Genomic DNA, 20,039 nt, shown 5'->3' on the forward strand with positions numbered 1-20,039 from the left:
ATCAACTCGTGGATTAATCAACTAATTGTTTCAACCTTTTGAGGTAATAACATGCAGCAAGTTAACACGCAGAGCCTCCTGCATGGTCATTTAAGAAGTTGTGCATTGTGTTTGCGTAAAACTTGGTCTGATGCAGTACATTTGGAACAGGGTGTCTGACAGCGCCTATTACAGGTCTGAGGCAGGTGGTGAAATTACAGTAAACCATCAACAGCTCTGAAAGAGAACCCAGGCACGGTCTTATTTTTCTCCACCTGCCTCCCCTTGCATGTGGTGGGCAGTTTTTTTTTCTTAGAATCTGGCAACTCTGAAACTTCCAGCAGATTTTGGTCCATTAAATAAACCCAGTCCAGTCATTAGGCCAACCGTCACAGCTGGCTAAACATTATAACATGGGCTACCAACTGGCTAAGCTATCAAATAATCACAACATGATAAATGGGACTGTTGGGGGGAGGAGAGAGAGAGAGAGAGAGAGAGAGAGAGAGAGAGAGAGAGAGAGAGAGAGAGAGAGAGAGAGCTGCTAACTTCCTGCCCAGTCAATTGCTCCTCTAACCACCTGCTCTACCCAAACACTCCTCCAAGCAAATATATAATAAACCTGCAGTTTATTGCATGAACATAGAATTAAATGAAACAAAAAAGTATTTTGTTGTGCAACTAAACTACAGCAAAAAGTTTAAAAAGAAGCACGTGAAAAAACTAGAATTACCACCTACACCTTGTTTGCCTCCGCCAACCAGTCAAATTGCACTTACATCCATCTGTCCAGACTCATTTAATATATATAGTATTTCTGGGTGGCACGATGGGGCAGCAGGTAGTGCGCGTGCCGCACAGCAAGAAGGTCGCCGGTTCGATCCCTGGGCGGGGCCTTTCTGTGTGAAGTTTGCATGTTCTTCCCGTGCATGCGTGGGTTCTCTCCGGGTACTCCGGCTTTCTCCCACAGACCAAAAACATGCTCATTAGGTTAATTGGTGACTCTAAAATTGCCCCTAGGTGTGAGTGTGAGCGTGAATGGTTGCTTGTCTTGTGTGTTGCCCTGCAATCGACTGGCGCCTCTCGCCCGTTGACAGCTGGGATAGGCTCCAGCCCCCTGCAACCCCGAAAGGGATAGGCGGTATAGAAAATAGATGGATGGATAGTATTTCTGGGTGAAATGGGAAATTGGCATGTATGATTCTAGTGAATAACAGCGTAAAGACATACTGTCTTTACTTAGAGGAGGACAGAGGACTGATGGAGAGCTTCATCACATGGAGCAACAACAATCACCTGAAGCTCAATATCAGCAGAATCAATGAGCTTGTGGTGGACTGCAGTGCTTCAAATATGGATGCTGCTACAAATTGTAAAATATGGATGCTTCGGACACATCTTCAACCCGGCAGCAGCACAGAAGATCTGTACAATCAGCACAGTTTCAAGGTGGACGCCAAGATTAGTGTCACCAACTCAGTATCTGACCAAATGTGAACGATGGTCACAGTGTCCCCTTCTGTTCCTGATTATGGTGCTGAATAACGGCCAGAAAAGTGTTTTTGCAGAACATTATGATGTCACACTGAAGCTGACCTTTGACCTTTTGAATATAAAATGTCATCACTTCCATCCTTTGATCCTATGAGACCTCTGTGTCATAATTTGCGTATGCATTCTCGAGTTACGGTCAAAAATGTGTTGTGTGAGGTCACAGTGACCTTTAACGACCGAAATCTAATCAGTTCATCCTTCAGTCCAAGTGGACGTCTGAGCCAGATGTCATGAAACTCCCTCATGGCTTTTCCGTCCCATTCATGTTCATGAGAATGGGGCATACGGATGTACAGACAGATTGGTGGACAACCTGAAAATCCGGCCGAAGCTTTATCCGGCACAGTGGCACTAAATAAAAAAAAGAGTAAAAGCATTAGTGCTACTAATGACATTAGCAAAGGCTCCGCTCTAAGTGTCCCAGTAAGCCACACCAGTGTGACAATGAGCCAGCATGCACAAGACCCTGAAACTGAAGCAGCTAAAGAGCCATTATTCATTTCTTTGTTATACCTATGCTTTTCCTCCTGTGACAAAAAGTCCCCTGAGAAAAAGGCATACTTTCTCCTCTGTGCAGCCCCATCCAGTCCAGACTCACGTTCATTTAGCAACGGCTGAAATGTTCCTTTTGGAAATACTCTTGGGCGATTTTCTGCCTTTATTAAATGGTATGCAATAAAAGGGAAGAAAATCATGTCTGTCACATGCATGCGCTTTTCAAATGACACAGAATAGGACTGTGCGATTCACGAGGAGAAGCTTGAACTCATTGTGCAGATGGAACACAAAGTGAGAAAGTCTAAGTCTGCAGTTACGTAGTTTAGCAGCAGCAGCAGCAGCAGCAGCACGAATACAGTCAATCAATGAATTTGGGCTTGTTTCGCAGTAGTGCAATAACTTAGAAACATGAAATTATTTTATTCCTCTCACTGAAGCATTTTGCTCTTCCAATCTTTTCCCTCTTCCTACTTCTTCCCTGGTAGAATTTCATTTTCCCATTTACACCCACCCACGTTCACGCCTATCTCTCCTTCTCCTTCTGCATCTGTATCTCCTCTTTTCTTCATCTTTACCTTCATCTCTCCTTCCTCCCTCAGGCTGATGCTCCCAGCCAACACCCCAGCAGACCTAAGCTATGATTGTTATCCATTCCTCCATCCCTTCCCTCTCCACAATGGCTATTTGACAGGGGTGAGGCAGCACAATGAAGAAACTGTGTGCACATACACATACACACACACGTGTGGGCCGACACACTGAACTATGTGCGCACGTACAATACAATCACACCAACGCACACGACTACTTGCGGACGGGTCAAAACGCATTTACAGGCATACAAGACGATATGCATATTTATAGTACATGACATAATGCAGATAAGCACGCACACACACGCACTAACTCACACACACACACAGCTTATTATCAATCCTCTGTTTCCCCCTCCTGCACTGTCTAATCATTGCTGTCCTAACTACAGCAAGCTGGGCTGACACTGATAACAACAGAAACACACACACACACACACACACACACACACACACACACACACACACACACACACACACTAGAAGCTCATAGTCAGACTGAATGTAGACTATAGGACACAAACCTGAACAGCTATGAGTGTGTTCAGTGTTTCAGCAGTGTGACACTTATTATGAGGATAGTGACAGATGTTGGCAATGATACCCTCCTCTCAGGGGGTCTTTCCCTTATAGCCACTGTCATTCATTTGCCTTACTCATGATGTTTTTCGCTTTTAAGCCCATCTCTTTCAGCTATGTACAATTCATCATCTTCCCCTCCTCATCATTATTCTTTCTGCCCCTCCTCACACGACTCCCTTTTCATTTCTCTCTTTCTCTTTTGCAATTCCGCCTCTGTCACTTCTTTTAATCTCTCTCTGTCTCTGTCTCTCTTTGTCCACATCTAACTACAATATCCTCCGTGCAGAGCAGTGCTTTGGTTCTGTCGGGCTCTGGCAATGCCTCGTCGCAGAGGTCATGTTTGATCTACTGTATGACAAACTCATTCAAATCTTACTGAGTCTACAGTAGAGGTTATTATAATCTCACATGGGCAAACTGTGTGCTCTGCAGTTTTAAAAATCTTGTATGTCACATAAAAACAGGTTTGATACACCAAAATGTGCAACCTCTGGGTTTACTCTTTGGAGTTTGATCTACCCCCGATCATGTTTGTCCATTGACAGTTGAAAGATTACTGCAATTCTTCTTGAAACAGAAAGTAAGAGGAAAAGAAAAGAATCTGCACATCGGTGGGAAGATGCACACAATGTGATTCTCTGTGCAGCAAAGTTCAGAGTTATTTATATCACAGCTGTGTGTCAAGACTGCAGTTCGTCAAAACGTGTAAAACATTACTGGAATAATATTAAAACAAGCTCATTGCAGTTTATAACAGATACTTTGACAGCAGCCAATCAGATTACATAATTATTGAAACCACAAGACAGCCTAAGAAATCCACCTGACAGTCCAACATCTGGATTATTGATTTTAGTATTATGAGCCTCCTAAACCCAAACTGATGTCCTCAGATGGCCACTGATCGGGCACAAATTCAACATTTTTTTAATTAATTGGGGGTTGAAATTGGGCTTGATCTGTACAGTGTCTGCCCAGTGTTATTGGTCATGTATGCTTGAAAAGAACTCGCTCATATGATGCGACATCTGAGCACGTCTGAAAGGAAACCAGTGTTTGCTCTTCTGAACAGCCACACTGTTCTGTGGGGGGTTGAGCTGGCTGTTATAGATTGAGGGCGAGGCGCTATAATAACAGAACTGTGGGGGTATCGGTGCTGATTTTCAGTCTGTCCTGGAATGAATCCATAGTGAAATGACTGGAAAGGATGAAAAAAAAGAGCTTTACAAGGAAGGTCAACGGGTTCTGTGGCTATTCAACGTGCGACAAGCACTTCTGTTGAGTATGTTTACACATGATTCTGGAGACGCTCTTTAATCTCATTACTGCAGCCTTTTATACAGACTGTCTTTGGTAAATGATGTCAACAATCCGGAGGGATGAATTAGATGTATACATCATCCAAAGACTGAGTCTCTTGTCTCCTCTCAAGTCTAGCATAGAGAGTCTGACATCCAATGAGATCTCTATGCTCTTGTGCGTTGAATAGATGTAAGAACTAGCGGTCAGCAGCCATGACCGCTTCATGAACACCAACCGAAAACATCGACACGCTGTTCTTTTCAACAGTCGCCGCATCTTTCACTGGATCCTTCTGCTCCTTTCTTCTGTCCCTTTCGAGAAAGCTGCTAATTGAATGTGGGGTTTTCATCAGGAGACTGTTGAGCGAGGGATCTTCACCGCCTGCAGTAATAACCTTTCCATGCCGGCTGGAGTTCTGTAAGTTACTTTTCCTGCTGTGCCCATTTTTCAGGACTGACGGGCTTCAATTCTCAGTCTGCAAGTTCCCACAATTTGAAGAGCTTACAGAGACATGCTGGTTGAAATCCAAGCAGTTTTCTGATGGGGCAGGTGTTAGGATTTTACAACATCAGACTCTTTAAAATTAGGTTTTCAAACTGTTTGTTTTGGCCTGTTAAGAAAACAGACGGGAGTTAAAAATGTTGGAGCAGTGAGACAATATTTATTACAGTTGCCAGGGCATGTAACTAATCTATTTTTTGTGTTTCTTACTTGTGCTCAGCACTGTCTGAATAATCAAAATTCATTTTCTGTACCCTCTGGCACTCTCCTCCTCTCTCTAATCCCACATCTCTCTTTCCTACCTCTCTCCGTTCTGCTCTACTGGTTTACGCACGACCTCTCCGTTTTTGTCACTCCTGTCTGTCAGTCACTCTCTCTGGTCTTTACAGCTCTCTCTATCTCCTGAACTGATTCTCTCTTTTCCATGTTCTGTCGACAAGTGTCTCAGCAATTTTTTTCCCACCTTATCATGGCCCTCTTCTCCCCTTTTGCATTACGGTCTTGTCGTAATTGTCAACTGACAGTCAAACGCCTGAATTCAGTGGAGCATTGTTGAAGTGCTAATACGTAAAACATAATATGTAAGACAGAGCAGGGAGAGAAAAAGGACCAGCAGTGTATATGAGGGCTGTGGGTGAGAGGAGAGAATGAGAGGGAAGGTGATATAGAGGCAAGAAAGAAGAAATATGCAACAAGAGCAAGAAAGGAGGAATAGGGACGGCACAGTGGAAGAAAATGGAAAAAGAAAAATGTGATTGCAATGTTAAAATGACTGAATCTGGGAAAAAAATGGTTGACAAGCACAGAGTCTGTGTGCGTGCGCAAATGTGCTGTAACAAGAAAATTCATCGAACATCACTTCTGTGAAAATCATTTGTCCAGCAAATCTGCCTGTGCGCCTGCCAGTCGACTGATACCATCTTCCCATCAGCGTAGACTGACAGCAGACGAGCTCACAGTCGCTTCGCAGTAAAATCAAAAAGCTGGTTTTAAAGGTTGACCCCATTAGCCAACTGAATATAAATAATACTTCAACTATGCGAAAAGATAATTGGATGATTGTTTTCTCACATTCAGTGACTTGACATATCACATGGTGTCACAGTTTCATGTTTCCCACGATGATGTCACCAAAGCAGGTGTAGGTGGGAGCACATGATGTCCGAATTGTGTTAAAGCATAATGTGTGTGTTATAGCATAATAGAAATATATGAGGGTTTGCATACATACAATACAAAATGTGGAGATAAAAATCATTGATTAAGTGTTAAATTGTTCTTTATGAAATTAATGTAAGTCTATGGAATGTTTCCAAAAGTAATGGAAATGCAATTATGTGTGTGTGTGTGCGAGAGTGTGTGTGCGTGTGCCTGTGAGTGTGTCGGGGGGGGGGTGGAGTGAAGAGACGTCAGGCGATGCAATGATTTTGCTTGTTATTATCATTAATCAGAACAAAAGAATTGTAATTACCACCTCTCAGTATCTTCAAACCACCTCATCAATCTCTCTATTCATGATCCTTTGTCTTTCTTATTACACGCTTCACACACGCAACCACACCAACTAATGAACAACAAAATCCACCTCAGAATAAGAAATGATGACTCAAATATGTGGAAACCTGTTAAAAAAGAGATACTTGTTGGAGATATGCTGTCGATATTGGTGTGGCACTGTGATGGTGAGTCACCCTGAACTTTATTGTCTGCAGCATTGTTTATTCTGTAGCTTGCAGAGAAAAAAAAACTCGACACTGTGGTCTACTAGACGCTGTATGTTTGCTATCAATGTTAGCTCTCATGCAACAACAACTAAGAAAGAACTGGCCAGGCAGACAATATAAGTATCCAACAGCAGCCAGATCTTTGTTCACACGCTGCCTGCTCCAGTCTTCTGGACCTATATCTCTTGTGAATTCTTGTTTGTTGTTGTTGTTATTTGCAAAATGCCCGAGGTATGATAAAAAGGAAGAATATCATTAACCACAATAGGCTGGTTTAACTCTCCACATTTAGTTTACAGGGTCTTGTAAAGAGACAGTCCCTCATGAACCCAAGTCTACAGGAAGACTGCATGGCGATAAACCTTAAACAGATGAGTGAAAGGCAGTGAATGCCTGCCTTTGTACGATGAGAGTGCAAAACTACTAAAAAATAACAAAAGCATCTATTTTAACACTCAAGTTAACAGTATAAAATATGAGAAACAGGACAAAAGACTTATACACATGATTGCTTAACAAAAAGGGAATAAAGGCTTCCCAGTATAACCACTAAATGAGATTCTTTGCAATTCTTTTCTTAAAACTATTAAAATACCATTGGAAATGATCATTAAGATATGCAGGTATTGCAGAGAACTATCTATACGTGAACAGCAGATAGGAGTATGGTCCCGTGGTAGAACTACACCATACAACAGTTTAAAAATCGAAAAAATCAGTCATGGCGTGTGTAATAAAGATGGGAATTGTTTTCCCTTTAATGGGATTCGTGGCTGGATATTATTACTCTGGTTGGGGAGGAAAAAAAATCAATTCATTCATCTTAATTCCTACATGTTTTAAAAGGAGAGATATTCGTTTCCAAGTGTTGATACGCAAGCAGATTCATGGTCATTTTCTCATCTGGACCTTCTGGCCATAAGTCCCCTGCAGGGTTTGGCAGGAGCTGGAGTGTGTATGAGAGTTCACACCTTGGTGATACTTCTGGTTACTTCTTTCACCGGGGAAGCAAACAGTCAAAATCAATCAGAGGTCTTATTGCTTTTCCACTGTGAAATGAAACTCGTTTTCATTTTGAAGAGAATTTGATTACCATTAGTTTCCTTTTGAGTCTTGCTAATCCCACCAGGCCTCTGTTGTAAATATCTCTGCCGTGCTAAAAGCTGATCTCTTCCTTTGAGTGGATAACATCTCCAACTCCGCTTAGTCAGTGTGATCATTTTCTGGTGGGGGGGTTTGAAAGGAGGTCCCCTGAGCTGTTTCAGATCCTGTGAGGGTCGAGGGTGGCACCCATACAGCCTTGTAAACAGGACAGGCTGAGAGCACAAGGCCCTCCCCCTTGGCCCTACCCCTCCTTTTTGTGCGTTCACGTGGAAGGGTAGGGGTGTCCCAATTCCCATTATGACGGAGGGGTAGGGGGAAGTGGTAGGGCTATGTACCCCTCCAAACGGAGATTTTTCCGAGGCACACTCCAAACGGAGGGGTACGACAGATTTCTCAGAATGCCTTGCAAGACCGGTATTTTCTCCATGAACGAAGTTTTAAAATGTACGAAAACCACTTTATTGTCTATTTTAACGTTGTTTCAATGTATAGTGGTCATTTTCCTCGTAAAAAAAAAAAACCCAAAAAATCGATAGTAGTCAAGGCTTCAGTTACGTGGTTACCGTTGCCAGGCTAAATGCCACTAGCGGTGCTCTGTGGGCAGCCTGATAATCTGCAGTGATAACGTTATCAATAATAACTTTGGCAACCTCGCTGCTGGTATTCAGTTACATTGACAGCGTTGTGGGATACAACATGCAGGAATGTCATACACGAATCGAATGTGACGGTAGCATTAGCTTGTCGCATCTGTCTACGTAAGGGGCAGCGGCGACTACTGATGACGTACGCGATTGTCGAAGGGGTGTCCCAATTCGGAGGGGCTGACTTTCGGCCCTACCCCTTGGCACTCCGTTTCAAGGGGCAAGGGACAAGGGGTAGGGCTAAGGGGTAGGGGTAGGGGTAGAAAAGAGAAATGGGATTCACCCTTAGTTAACGAATAGCAGGTGGCGCCCGTCCTGTGCATGAGGAAAGGTTGTCATTAATCTGACTTACAAAGCCATTGTTTCATTCACTAGAGCTGCTGCTAATGTGCATGTTGAATGTCCAACTAATAAACTCTACCTCAAAGACAGAGAAACTATTTGGGATTCAGCCTCACTCATCTGCCCACAACACTCCAGTTTCTGTCAGTGGATGCGAGTCAGGAAGGGACCTATGGCTTCCCTCGCAAGTTTCAGAGTCTCACAAAGTATTAAATCACAAGGGAAACATTGTGCATGACAAGCAAGCGTCAAAGGTCTTCAGAGACAGATGAATTGGAGTGTGGTTGAAATGAGATGACCCAGATGCCACACGCTTCTGCTCACCTGTATGTAGTGTTTTTAAGGCATGAGCGAGGACTTGTACCTCCGTGCATGTGTGTGACTGGAGGATGGAGCCCTCCAGAATGGATCTGGTATGCTTGTGTTTACCTTTATAACTCCCTGTGTGAGTATATCCTTATCTGTGTCCTGCTGGTGGATATTAATTGAAAAGTAGCTTATAAAAGTGCACAGAACTTAGCATGTATTTTACAACACTCGTTATGGCTCCAAACATGAAGAAAATTAATGAAGGCGTATCTGTGGCAGCACATTCCCGGTGGACAACGGTAGAACAATACACCGTGAACTCAAATGGGACAGAACAACACACCTTATGGAAGGAGCTGAGAAATAATGACTATATTTAGGCTCTGCTTGGTGCTGGCTCAAAAATACATTTCGAATCATAATTTTTCTCCATGTTCAAGTTCCCACTGCACTGCGGCTATATTTCAGTAACCAGAGATCACCCTGCAACATACAAATTAATAGCATCTGACATTTCAGAGCAACATAGGCATGCTGTGCAACACTGTCAGCAGTTGCTTTCCAGTTCTGAAGTACTACAGAGAGCCCATCTTGGCCTTTTTTTTTTTTTTTTTTGATCTGTTGGTTTGCCAATCTGGGTGTCAAAGCCAAGAAAACTGTCCCTGCAGTTGTTAAAAGATAGTCGCAAGATAACCGACATCCAGCGACACCACACAAAACTGTTCAAAAAGAAGGAGATGAGGAGGGCTGGATGTGTCAAACCTTTCTTTTCATAACTTTCACACATGACCCTCTGGCATTACTTTAGGGTCACTCAAACCTGCAGAGGCAGTTGCATGCATTCATGCCACAACTCCTATTTCCCAGGCTTAGAAACATTGATGTTAGGGGTTTGTTATTTTTCAGACACAAGCAGTCATATGCTGTAGACTTGGGCTGTTTGATCTGACAGAGTGAGAGCTGTCTACCTGCTGCGTGTTGGAGATGTACAGTAGTTCCTATAGTCACCTATACTCTAGGTGAGCATTGATATTCAGGTAAATTTATATATGTGGATCTGCTGGATTATAGCCTTAAGGAGTCTGTTGCTGTGTCAACCATCATCCATGTCAACTACCCACCACTGCAATTCATTACTTTTATGCTTCTATTGGTTGAAATGAAAGTTTCAATGATCCTATTATTTCCTGTATTGTATTAAAGAGGTGGGTACTGTCTATGAAGACAGGCCAAGACTTAGCCGTAAAGCGTTATTGCGATACAGAAGGCAATAAAAAACAGAACAGAAAGGTCAGACGTGCAAATGACCTCATGTCCTTACACAGACTCTCCAGTACGTGAATGACTGACTACACTGGGATTTTATTAAGATAGCTGAAATTTCAGTGTCAGTCTGCCTGTCTGCCTATCTTCTTGTCCACGTGCATCTCAACGCTTCTCTATTCGAATCTTTACCTGCTTGTCTGCCTCAATTTACCTCAATCTGTTAGCGTGTCAGCTCATCTGCCACTTTAAAGACATCTCTGCCTGTATGTTGATCTGTGTGTGTGTGTGTGTGTGTGTGTGTGTGTGTGTGTGTGTGCTTATTTTTTATCCTCAAACTTTTACTGTAATTTTTCCCATGCATCCCCCAGCTTACTCCCTCCTCCCTATCTGAAAGCCACACTCCACCTCTCTGAACTGCTTCTCTCCACTATCATCCAACATCTTCCTCTATCTATCCTTTTTCTCTTTTCAGCTTCCCATGTCACCCCCTCTCTCCCTCTCTCTCTCTGACTCCCAGCTGCAAGCAATCTTATAAATAACAACACCATGGTTGTTTGCCATTTGTTGTCACAGTCGTAACATTGCCAGGAGCACTCCACTGAACGTGCACATGCCTGTTTGTGTGTGTCAACAAAACAAGGTAACCTTCAACTGAATTGGTTAGACATATACTGGATTTATAGAGCAACAGATCGGACGTGCTTGTTTTGACGTACATCGGCGGAGGAGGCGTTTATCTTACAGTTAAAATGTTTAAGGGCCTCGGGGACTTTATTCATTTTGGCAGAGAAGACATTTAATTTGATGGAAGATAGTTTACAGCGGGTGAACCAGGGTGTTGACTTTATAAAAAAGACAGGAAGGAAGTAGCAATAGCAGCAGAGGTGAAAAGAGGACTAAAATATTTCAAATTCGGCTCAAAAATCAAATACAAATTACAAATACAATCAAAATCAATGCTAAAATGCTGAGCAACTGAGGGCATCCAAAACAAGATGAAGAAGAAATAAAAACAGTCTCAGAGCAGCCAGACTTAAAACGTGGAACTGTAACTTCAAATGATGAGCACAATTCAGAAAATGACCTATTTATGCACATATGTGGGAGAAACACCACTTTAGATGGCTGCCCCTCGAGCCTTAACTGATTATCTTTCACACAAGCAAGTCAGGTTTTTAGCATTGGCCAATATCACATACAGTGTCTCAGTGGAAATGGACTTAACAGGCTTGCAACAGTTCCCAACGTGGTCAAAACACATTAACACAAAATCCGTTACAAAACGCCAAGAATATGTGGAAAGAGGCTATTGTCCCATTGTTTTAGTGTTTGTATCTGTACTGTCTTGTCAGGTTTTCAGTCATTTGTAAATCACTTTGAATTGCACTAACATGCACAGACAGAGCTATATATATCAAGTGTGACTGACCAATTGATTGATTCTGGTCTCAGACTAAATGTGTGAGACTTCAAATGCTTTGTCCCAATCAGAAAGTGTAAAAAACTTGAAATAGTATTTGTTGTTTCCAATTCAAACTTAGATCATTCGGTCTGTAAAGTAAAGCATTAAAAAGCCTGGCTCTGTGTATTTCACAGCTGCAGGCATGTTCAGAAGTGTTGCCTCGGAAAGGCAAAAGAGCAAAATTACAATGCTTTAACACTGGATCAATTCGCCAGAAATTAGCACATGCATTTATGGCAAAAACTATGATGGCAGACAAATTGTTGGGATTGTTGTTTTTCAAAGAGAAAACTGACAGCTTGGGGTTTGCTATTGTCCAGCTGGCTGATAGCGATAAGAAGAGCTCCTGCCCGGATTCCTTTTTTTGTTTTTTTTTTAAAATCGATTTACCAATAATGACAGATTTGACAAATGCTAAAGCTAATAACAATATAGAACAGGAGTGTACAAACAGAGTGCATTGAAAATAAAACATCTAATGTGCCCATACCAGACCACAAATCCCTGCTGTTATTGTTCCTAAGGAAACTTTCTGAACCTCAAACAGTTCCACTCTTAAATGAAAGCTGAGACTTAAGCATGAACTCTTAACATACTACTTATCCAATGTGTGACACTCACTTAAAAATTGCATCTCCTTGTGCAGAAGAAGAGGATTTTCACGAGAGTTAATAGATTTTTGACAACATCATTCCAGACTTCGTACGTCCATACACATTCTAGTAAACAGTGAAAGTATGTGCCCTCTGTAAAGTTACACTTATTACAGAGCTTAGGTAGATCTGGGTTAATTTTGCTGTGTCTCACTGGGGTAATATGTAGTCTATGATTTATCTTAGGCGGATAGAGTTGAGTCACATATCATCCCACTCTTCATCTTCAGTTCAACACCAATGTCATTTTCCTTGTACTGTTTTAATTTTAGCTGTATTTTCCTTCACTGTCCCGGAGAGTGACCTATTTAATCGTGCCACTAATTTGGCTGAGTCCTCGCTATTACCAAGTATCTGTTCTAAAGAGGAAGTTGCACCACAGTATTGAGACTGTTTCAGACTGTGTACATAGTTGCACAACTGTAAGTACCTAAAAAACTTTTAACTGATTAGGGAAAAAGTCAAAAAGTCAAGATTGAACCATTTTCTAAAGTGCTTCCCGGTATCTAATGCCTTTACAAGGTCATACACAGAAAGAGTTCTGCTGTAGGAACAGCTAAACTGCCCTTGGTAGACCATTCATTTTAAAAATGTGTACCCTCCCCAGCACAGACAAAGGGAGACTGGACCAGTGGGCTAGATCCTGCTTAATATGACCAATTAAAGGAGTGAAATTGGCTTTATACAAAACAAGTAAAGAAGGGGGCAATAAGATGTCTAATAAACCTGAGAGAGACCATTGAAAAGGAGAAGCATCTGCAGGTAAATAAAGATCAGGGCAGACTTAACAGGATTTAGTAGGTAGAGTAAAATGTCATCAGCATACAATGATCATTTGTGCTGCTTTGACCCTGTTTTAATGCCCCTAATGACAGGATCTGTGCGAAGGGCCTCTGCAAGTGGCTGTATTGCTGATAAAAAGTGTACAGATGATAGTGGGCAGCCCTGTGCGCATCGTTCAAGTGGGACATCATTTGCCATTTGTAATTACAGAGCACATTTATCCTTTTATGACTTATGTCCTTTTTTGGACTTATCACCGAGTCCAAATTTAGAAGGACATGAAGTAAGTATAGCCTGTTTATCCTATCAAGAGCTTTTTCTGCATCCAGTGGTACAACCAATACCTTGTCTTTCACCGCAGCACCATGTCTGCACTATAGTTACTAATTATGTTTTGTTCTGCAGACACTAAATATGGTAACATATCCTTGAGATGCTGAGCTATATTAGCCGATATTTTCCTGTGTTGAAGCAGTCTGCCCTTCCTGCAAATCAAATAAATACAAGCCTCCATTGTAGATAGATAGATAGATAGATAGATAGATAGATAGATAGATAGATAGATAGATAGATAGATAGATAGATAGATAGATAGATAGATAGCAGCTCTTGTTTGTTTGGACATATTACTGGTCTCAGACTTATACAAACTCTCAAGACATGATTGAACGGTGGCATTGATATCTTTACTGCGGTTCAGTCTATTATAGCCGAGATACACTGAGTTTTGTCACGGTCTGGATTTGCAAGCTATCTCCTCGGCTCATTTCCATACTCATATGTACGATCTTTGTTTACAGAAGAATAATGACTTTTAGCCTCCGATGTAAGAATGGTTTCAAGAGCACTTTTTGTTCATCAAGCTTTACCCGCGAGTTATCTGATGGATTACTGTTCATTTTGTAAGTCTGGTGATTGATTCTTGAGCTCGGAGCGTTTGAGTTTGTCTTTGATGTGCTGTGTATGAGATAATGGTCCCTCAAATAGACGCTTTGGCTGCGTCCCACAGCAGACGAGGCTTCACTTCAGGAGTTTTGTTAATATTGTACTGGAACTGTTCTCGAAAATGTTTCCTAAATGTGGGATCTTTTAACTAAATCTGGATGAGGTCTTGTGGACATTTGAATAGAAGGAGCTCTCTTTGTTACTGGCATGTAGCATTTCCCAGGTGTCAAGTATATCTAACTCACAAGATGCTGTGCCAGGGACTGGCCTAGTTTTGGGTTGGATGGGGATTTGAGTTTCGAGCTGTCCAGCTTCTACTGAGGAAGCACACAACCAGTTGGAAAGAGAGAGAGAACACATTTGTATTTGTAAAGAGTGTTTTGAAACACAAATATTCAGAAATGATGAATATTTACCATATAGAGGCCTTTGATCATAACATACTGGAATTCCTGTGATTCTTGAATAGAGCATATTAACTGTATGTCACTGCAGAGAAACTGATAGATAAGACCTGATTTTGCTAAATCTCTTACCATACTGTAGTGTTTTATCTCTATCTCTGTAATGACGCAAGACAAAGCAACATATCGCCATCTTTGATAACTCAATTTCTCGATTAAAAACAAAGCTTTCATGTTTAGAAGAGCTCTGGCTCTTAACTCTAAACACTTTTTAATTAGATTCATTAACAAAGTAACAGGCCATGAGGCATTTTGACAGTATGTGGGGGTGGGGGGTGGGGGGGGCTACGCCTGCACTCACAGATAAACAATCACACACACATACAGAGGCACAAACACAAAGAGGACACACATACATGGTCTCATGCTTGCACATGCATACACAAGCTAGGAAAGTGGTGGGAGGGGTTTGCAGATTTCAATAATCTTTGAAGACGCAATATTTTCTTTCTGTTCACTTAACCTCATGCTGATAATTGCCCCTGGCAGTTGATAACTATTCACATGTATGTGATACTGACTGCATACTAATTCTGCAGGTGCAAGGATGCTCCTACAGTGAGAAAACAGGGAGAGAGAGAAGAAGAGGAGGGGGACAAATTCTGCTCTACACACAGTTGCTACAATTATTTAACAAACTTCCCTCCTCTGCTTGTTAACTATTTTACTAGATTGGAAATCCACAGAGTGAAAAAGCACAAACAGCAGGTTACAGTGGCAAAGCTATGCTTCGCTGGTGTTCAGTCTCAGAGCGCAGCGAGCATATGTGTGTGCGAAAGTGTGTCTGTGCATGTGTGTCTGTATCTCGTCGTATTCAACTTTAATGCATACTTAACACACAAACCTTGTTTCCTTCAGACAAACATGGAAGAAAATGTTAGAAATCTACATGTTTTATAACTGTAAAATGTTAAAATTCTCGGTTGAGTATGTGACACAGCTTCTTATATTATTAATTAATTAAATTACAAAAAAAAAAAAAAACGTCTACTGCAATTTTGACAATGATGGCGAGGGCAACTTAAAAAACTCCATTATGCATCTCATCTGCTTCTCATTGTGTAAAGTTTCTAGGAAAAGGACACTTGTGTTTTGGCTCCATACTGCATTGAATAAACGGTGTAAAGGTTAAAGTGCTGACTTTCAGTTACCATCATTAGATGAAGCGTGTAAGAAATTGTAGCCCATTTTTCTACATACCCCTGAGGGTACAAGTGGGGGCTACAAAACCTACATTGCTCACCCAAAAATGGATGTGAGCAACCTGAAACACACTCGAAGCTAAAAGTCAGCACTTTAAGCTGAGCTGGACTGAAATGCAGCTTGCTGGAGTACTGAGCCAAAACAACAAACAATGTGAGTATATTTAGAAGTGCCCTGAGTATGATTTGACAAGCTCTCACAAGATTATTTGGTTGGTCTGGCGATTGGGAGGAAGGGAACTTTTTCTCAGTCGGGGGTCCCACAAACACATGTTACAGAAAGTCTGGGCTGTTTGAAGTTTTGTGGTTGACTGGCCACTATCCTCTATTGAACTGGACTGAACTGTATGTGTGATTTCACATCTCTCCATGTTTCTCCCTGTGACAATTTCAGTTTGCTACCTTTTATCTCTGACACACTGAGATTCGGCCGACATTACTTTATCGTGCATCTACTCTACTGTTCCTTGGTTAGCCCAACAAATCCATCCATCTCCCATCGTTTTGTTGTTAATCCATTTTCTACTTGAAAACTGAAGGCTGAAAACAATTGAAATGCAGTCTGTTGAAATTTCTTATGACATTAAGTCCAGATACAGTATGTGTAGTCTAAACCCAAAATGTGATAAGGGGGACATTCATTTTAAATGTTAAAAACATACAAACCAACATACTAACTTGTGTCACATTAATTACTTACAACTTAACCAGTTTGGTAAATGCATGCATAGGCTGTCTTCCTATCAGATGTTAAAATTGCTGCATGCATTGTGGTTTGGCTGTTCAGCACATGGTGGCTTTTACCTAACATGCCCTTTAGAAAGTAATCCCACATACAGAAGTTCAGTTTAAATATGTGCAGATTTTTGGATCTAATAAGACATTTGAAATTTCTACAGTTCAATATCGCGTAAATATATACTTTGCCAAACATCGGCTTCTAACAGATCCCTCTTTTTCAACAGAGGACTGAATATTACTAAATCAGCCTTGCCCATGGCTAGAGGCCTGTGTGCTGAAACCATACAAAATCATTAAGCTGCATTAGTAAGCTCTTAAAACCACACTGGTACAATGGTTAGCTTTTATTCAATAAAGCTGGGATAATTAATTCAAAGCTGGTACACTCTACTCTGTGTGAATACAACATGGAATTACAAGAACTAGAAACTATCCCTCATGCACACATACACTAAAACACAAGCACAAAAATGGATAAAACAACACACGCACGCACCAACAAAGACATGCAAAAGACAAATAGGCACAGAAAGGGACATCCACAGTGCACAAACATAAAAAATGTATTCATGCATTAATGTGAACTGTGTATTGATTAACAAATACACACTAGATTCCAGTGCACACTTACATAGTCAAGCACAAACACCTTTAGCTGGGAGCTATGTTACATATTCATAAATGCAGTATTATATGGCTGGCTGACATCTCTCTCTTGCCTCTAACCCTTTTCCTAAAAATAGAGAGGAGCTTTACTCTGCTCTTGTGAAAGACAAAGCCTGACATCTTGAAATTTTGCCTGTAATGGTGGGAAATACGTCTGCATTGACACTGATGTTGCAAATTACTCCCAAACAGGCTCATTAGCTTAGATCTTATGGTGCTCAGGTGTTTGGATAAGCGTCGCCAAAAGCAAGTGAAATGTAAACGCAGATACATTTTGTCTACAAAATCAGCATCAAAGCTTTCTTGTTGTTGAATCTAATATTGAACACTGAGGTGTCACAGAGGCACTTGGGTGATTCTTGCATGAAGCATGACAGATGGCAAGTAAGCTACGCGAAAGTGAGCTGCATCACAGTAAACGCCGAAAACTGTGGAATGCTTTGACATGTGATGAAGGTAGCCATGATGAGAGAGACAGGAAGACACATAAATAGGAAACAAAATCTGGAGGAAAGAGAAAAAAAATAATGCTATCCCTCTTACAAACTGTCGCAAAAAGCTCAATTTGATTGACTCAAGGTTGGACATGGTTTCCGCTTAAAACAGCCATTTTGAAACATCTGGGAAAATATGATGTTTATAAGCATCCTCTGGTGCAATTTTCACCCAAGTCTGATGCATTGTGTCTGACAGACAACATAACAAGCAATCAAATGGAAAAAGACCAATTCAATCCCTTCACCGTCATTATGGGGGACAAATAGATATACACATATAGAGAGGCTGATGAAAACCAGGAGTTTTACAGGCTCCTGCATTGTGGAGAAATAAAGCCAAATAAAAGATTGAGACTGACTTTAACAGGACAGAGAAGAATAACTTGAAAAGTAAAAGAGGAAAATGTTTGTATACTTAATGAACAATGAGATAATGCAGCAAGAATAACTGATCAAAATAAACAGATAATAGCTGTGGATTTTAGGCCAGTTTCACATCATTTAAACCCTCCGTCGACACAGCCAATCACAGAAGAGAAAACCTGAGGTGACCCCGTGACCTCACAAAAGAAAGGAAGAGTTATACTGAAGACTTTGTGCGCACATCTGCACATGAGAGCATTTTTCTTAATGTTCATGCTTTGTAGTGTGTGATTCAGGATTTACCGGCACTGTCAGAACGCAGCAAATAAAACACAAAAACATATCAGTCCATCACGTTTATTGTTATTTTACAGCTTCAGCAGACCGAGATGTCTACATTTAGAGCATGAAGGAAAACACTTTTTTTTGCTTTGTTTTGGACTGAAAGAATATTAGAGACATTTCTTTATGACATTTTTTGGCATCAGGCCTTTAATGCATTCCTGTTTTGTAAACAACTCTCTATGTGCTGTTACACTGCCGCGGGCATGGTTGGCCAGTTTCGCTAAATTCTAATACACTAAAGCAAGCAAAGGAACTGTAAGGAATTTACATGCACATGGATGCCCACCATCCACTGATGCTGGGTCACAGACAGACCAGTGGTGAGCACAAAGTAAACGACGGCTCAGTACGCCCTTTTTTGGTGTTTCAGGTTAGTTTAGAATGAGCATCTGCTTCTTTTTTATACATTTCCAGCAGACGTGCAAAGCGTGCTGCTGCCATATTTGTACATATTCGTTTTGAGTGGAAAACCAAAGTTCATGCATTCTCTATTTTTATTCTTTTTTGACACTAAAGCACACCATTTGAGTTGTAATCAAAACTGAATTAGGGAAGCAAACATCAAACGCTCCTCTGACTTAACGCCTTCTGTTTTATTGTCAATGTGCGCGTGTGTTTGTATAGCTAACTTTGTGAGGACCAGCATTAACCGTTGGAGTGAGGATTATTTTTCAAAACGACGACATTTACGCTCCAGAGGTTATTTATGTGCTTTTCTTGAACATTCAGACAGGTTCTCAGAAAAATGCTAAAACGAGACTAAAAAAATGTAGGTGTGTGTGTGTGTGAGTAAGTAGAACATCTGATTGGAGATCTAATGCCTCATGCTGTGATTTTGCATGGTTGCATTCCTACATTTTTAATGCTTTAGAGTGAAATATGGTGGAGCCACATTAAACGCTCTTAGCTTTAATCCATCAGAGCAAAGTTAACCGTAATAGATTCTGTTCTTTGCATGTCAAACTTTTTTCTCCATATTTTAATTACACCTATACTGATGTCATTTATTAATTTGCCAGATGAAAAACAAATCATCCATCTTAGTCAGGAGGAGCAGCTACCATCCACTCCATCCCATCCGCTTCAGACGCTTTTTTCTTGGTTGGGTGTGTGAAATTGAGATGGATGTCTCTCTCTCCATAGGACTTCCACCCTTGCAACAACTAAATGGGTTCATTCTCACATTTTGATTCAGAGTATAAACCCTCTGTGTGAGTTTGTGTGTGGGCCGGTCTGATGGAGCGTGTGATATTAGCTCCCAGGTTTATTGGTGTTTTATTGGTAATTTACAGCTTCTGCAGACAGATGCTCAGGTAGACATTTCTCTCTTTTTTGGCCAAAAAAGCCATTTAAGAACCTTTGCATTCAGCAGGTCTTATCAACAACAAGACCACCAACAAGTGTAGTATTTATTTCCTAAGAGAAAGAACTATATACGTGTGAAGCTCTAATAGAAGGTCGGACTGGGCTTTGCGTGACCATAATGCACCACAAAATATCAGACAGCTGCAACAAAGCTT

At 41.2% G+C, this 20,039-nt stretch overlaps 1 protein-coding gene across 1 annotated transcript in view; it reads right to left on the reverse strand.

The window, feature by feature from the left end:
• LOC139349888 (protocadherin-15-like) overlaps nucleotides 1-20,039 on the reverse strand; it is a 170,447-nt gene that overhangs the window by 43,191 nt on the left and 107,217 nt on the right. The window lies entirely within an intron of this gene.

This window comes from Chaetodon trifascialis, chromosome 21 (genome assembly GCF_039877785.1).
Source record: "Chaetodon trifascialis isolate fChaTrf1 chromosome 21, fChaTrf1.hap1, whole genome shotgun sequence".
Taxonomy (NCBI): domain Eukaryota; kingdom Metazoa; phylum Chordata; class Actinopteri; order Chaetodontiformes; family Chaetodontidae; genus Chaetodon; species Chaetodon trifascialis.